This window comes from Alligator sinensis, unplaced genomic scaffold (assembly GCF_000455745.1).
Source record: "Alligator sinensis unplaced genomic scaffold, ASM45574v1 scaffold267_1, whole genome shotgun sequence".
In the NCBI taxonomy this organism is placed as follows: Eukaryota; Metazoa; Chordata; order Crocodylia; family Alligatoridae; genus Alligator; species Alligator sinensis.
This window is the reverse complement of record NW_005842100.1, coordinates 1,379,700-1,384,054: the sequence shown is the minus strand read 5'-3', so window position 1 is coordinate 1,384,054 and position 4,355 is coordinate 1,379,700.

Below are 4,355 nucleotides of genomic sequence, written 5' to 3'. Positions count from 1 at the left end.
TGGGAGAGTCATTTATATTGCCCATTTACTATACAGAATGCTGACTTTTCTCAATATATCATCATGGTGGGCAGATATCTAACAGAGGTAAGAGGTAGCCTCAGCTACCTCCCAGCAATGACTGATAGCCCCATATCCCTACCCATATCTGGAGCAACCAACAGACACTCCTGAACTCCTGGTTATAGGCTCATGGGTTATGACAATGAATGCAGGAATGGTGTGACTTTTATTAATCTTACAGGGGTTCTTCTCTGTGTTCTCAGTGCAAAAGATGAAGATGGTCCCAAACATTCCCTGGTAGACCACCAATTCCACTAGGACAGGGGTTGGTGACTTACAGCCTGTAGGCTGGATCTGTCCTAGTTAGTCATTGGATCTGGCCTGCAGAGCTGGGACTTCGGTGGTGTTCACTAGTGGGGGCTTCACTCATGCCACATCACAGCTGGCTAACAGGGAGAAGTGGTGATAGTGGCAGCTGTTTCCTAGCACCAGCTTGCCTCAGACCAGAACTAGGCCATTCTGACCCACTGACACAAAATATTTCTAACTGCTTCACTAGGAAATCCAGATTAGGCTAGTTTTGTTCAAAACCTATTATGATCCAAAGGCTGTTTGATGCCATGTATGAAGCAAGTCATACGACTATCATTTGTTTAGTGCCTCTCAGCTCTAAGAAATACATCTTTTAAAAAAAGATGAGAAAAGGCTACAAATATACCTACTTCCAGCTCTTTTTCCTAGGTCTATAACTTTAAGAGAAAATTGGTTGTGTGTGTAATTGCTGGGCTTGTGCATGGAAAGATTTGTACAACCGTTTGTACAAGATTCATGAGTCCAATTATCTTATCAAACAGCTTGAGCAAAAATTAAGTTTGATCTTCATCATAGGCATCAGTGCAAAGAATACATGCAATGCTAAAGCTCCAGGCAAGCCTGGAACACAGCACAGTAATGGAGCCTTCCAGGGGATGTGACATCATGATCAGGTCAAACTGACCAGGGATTCCCAGATTCCTAGTGGGATTATCTGCTTCATCTCATCTCTGAGTCACCAGGATGAAAAGGTCAGCCTGACAAAAGTTCACACTTCCACATTATATTCCCATGTAGAGTTCTGAGTTAAGGTTCCTAAACTTCATGATCCACCAAAGCAAACCAGACCCAGCAAATAAATAATTAGTTAATCCATTTGAGGATTCAGCTGTATGTTACTTTCATCAGCCTCAACTGGTTCCCAGGCATGGTGGATAGGCACATATCTCCACCCTTGTCTGGAACAGCCATCAAGCACCCCTGAACTCCATCATCTTTTACTGGTTGTAGGTTCACGAATTATGATGATGAATGCAGTGTTGGTGTGATGTTCATTAAACTCACCACATATGTCATTATATCAAAGCTTATAATTGACTGAAGTATAATGTCAAACTGCAAAGAGTGTAAGGTAAGTTTCTCTGTAAAGTTACATGAACATGTAAACTCTGTTAGTGACTGTTCTAATTTTGGGTTGAAATTTAGGGCAGAATAAAGAACTGATCTCTGTGTGTGTCTGTGTGTGCTAGCGTAATGCATTGATGGCTAGAAGTAAGGCTGGCTGTTGATTGTTACAAGACTAGAAATATAGGGGTGATGGAAGGGATGTAACTGAGGATGAGAAAGGGAAGTGATGAGTGGTCTGTGAATCAGTGTTGAGTGACTTAACTGCTTATTTCCTTGCCTTTTACAGTTTCTATTGATAGGACGTTCCGTCAAATGATAATGAAAGATGGAAAGTCAGTTTTCTTTATTACAGCCTGCTGACAGCTATGACTTAATGTTGTCAGAATTGATGCCCCCTTGGATTGTTTTATACTTTGTACTGTATGCCTCATTTCAGCCATAAAAATAATATTTACGTAATTCAATAAACACTAATGTCATCCTAGAGTTTTATATGCATTAAAAGAATATCTACATAGAGAAGAGTGGGAGAAGCAAGAGCTCCCACTGACCTGAGTTGGAATCAAGGGTGTTCAGCTCTTCTGACAATCAGGACTGATGTCTCTAAAGGAGAGCACTCAAAAAAGCAATGTACCCAGGAGAGTTTTGGAAAGTTTTCAGTCTTAACTGATCTATCTATGAAACAGTGATACTACTTCACAGGAGCATCATATGACTGAATTCATGAATGGCTGGGAGGTGCTCAGATGCTGCAGTAGTGAGGAACATAAAAAACAGATTATAAGCAAATAACTAGAGAGTTGGTGAGGAGTCCTTCTAAATTCAGCTGGTAACTGGCCTTCCAGGTGTAAAACCTGTAGCTACTTCATCATTACCATGTGACCACAATTATAGAGATAATCATTATTTAGAAGAAAGTAGAATTCATTTATAATCTGATCCCTCATTTACACCTCTGGAAACAAATGTTTGAAATGTGAGACTGGGATTTTCCAAGGGGCCTCCTAGCATTAGGTTCTAGTTCCTGTTGGTTCCTTAACACCCGGAAGGACCCCCGACCTAGACAATTAAATGGCTTTTCCTGTTATTACTGCTTCTCAGCAGAGTAGTTCTTTCATGGTCCATAAAGCTCTGTGATGAGACCAAGTGTTTATGACTTCACTGAAATATTATGTTATTAGTGAAGTGATATATCCAGGGCAAATACAAAACACTCTGGCTGAGCCACAGCTCAGAGGAGCGCTAATCCCCTGACATACGTGTACATGCACACACACACACACACACACACACACACACACACACAGTTTGTTAGAGAGTCTCTCAGCAGTACGTCCTTTATCCCCAATCTTCTTGAATCTCATCATTTTTATAAAGCACTTTCATAAAGAACTTAAGTGCCAAGAGAGGATGTGACCTGTCAAGGCAAATAATATATGGAAAACTGCAGCAGAAGACTGATGCCAGCCCTTTCAGTTTCAAAAGGATTATCCCTATAATTTAGTTGAACATGCTACCACATTCTCATTTCAACCTCCCCAAAAGCTGTAATGCATTTAAATGAAAGGAAAAGATGTACTGTTTGGTTTCCCTCTGATTTTCTATTCTAGTGTTTTCACATATGTAATTGCTTAAGGTTTGATTCTTCATTGCACTGGGCACGCTAGCCTGATCCGGCAAAATGCTTAAGCATATGTGTAGCTTTAAATGTGTGAATAGTGCAACTAGTCACCTGCTAAATTTAAAGCACACAGATGTTTATTTGGAACTGGACTAGAATGCTCACTACTGTGCAGGACTGAACTCTAAGGGACCAGTACATCAGCCTGAGTATATACATATCTTTATATAACATTGTGATTTATCTCTGTCCAGTACTATAATGACTTTAAAGGCCAGTCATGCATGTAAACCAACTTGCCATTGCGCTGTGTCTTGTACTTTGGCACAATAATAATACTACTTAAATACTTTGCAAACATTACAGTGTGATTATGGCCAGAAAATAATTACATACAAATTATGCCTTTTCGCTTAGCAGGTCTACAATATACATAATTGCTGCATGGAAAACACTTGGTATCAGCATTGAAAAGAATCATTTGTAGGAAATTACTTTGAATTTTGAAGATTAATTCCTCCCACTGAAATACATGGGAGGAATTAGATGTCAGCATCTATGAATCTTACAGAACACAGCAAATAGAAGGAATTGTAAAGGCACTTAGGCAGAATTGTTAAGCCTGAGTGCCCAAAGCTAGGTACAGAAAAGAAAAAGTAAAAAATTTCTAAAGGTACTGAGCATCTACAGTTGCCACTGACATTGCTTGGAGTTACAGGTAACTCTTTGTATTCCTAAGCTTTCTTAAGTGACAGCCTACTTTTCAGATGCTATGAATGGACTTGCAGAAAGCCTTTCTTTGAGAAGGGGCATATTTGAATTTGTTGTTTCCCTAATGTTATTACATTGCATATCTTTCCATTTGGGGCACATAATTGACCCCATTGTACTGTTCTGGATGTACAATGGACAGGAAATTGATTGTATCTGGCTAGCGAATTCCACTAGAGGGGGAGCTCTCCAGCAGGCTAAGATTGGTATTCCTACACCTTCCTGCTCTCCTTGCCAAAGGTGAAAGAGGAACCATGTTTGGAGAACTGCAGCATTCCAGCGGATTGCCCACTGATATAAACTAGAGCAGATCCCAGACTGCTCTAACTTTTTGTGGCTCCAGGGCTGAAGAGGCGCAGACTGAACAACTAAAGAGCTGTAACCATCTTTCTATTAATCCACTCCTTCTGCCCTGCATTCAGCGAGATCTAGATACAGGAGAGAATCCTATCCAGTTTTTCTACATTTTATAGTAGGCATATTTTTTCTTCTTTCACCAAGTGAACAAAGGCAAAACAGT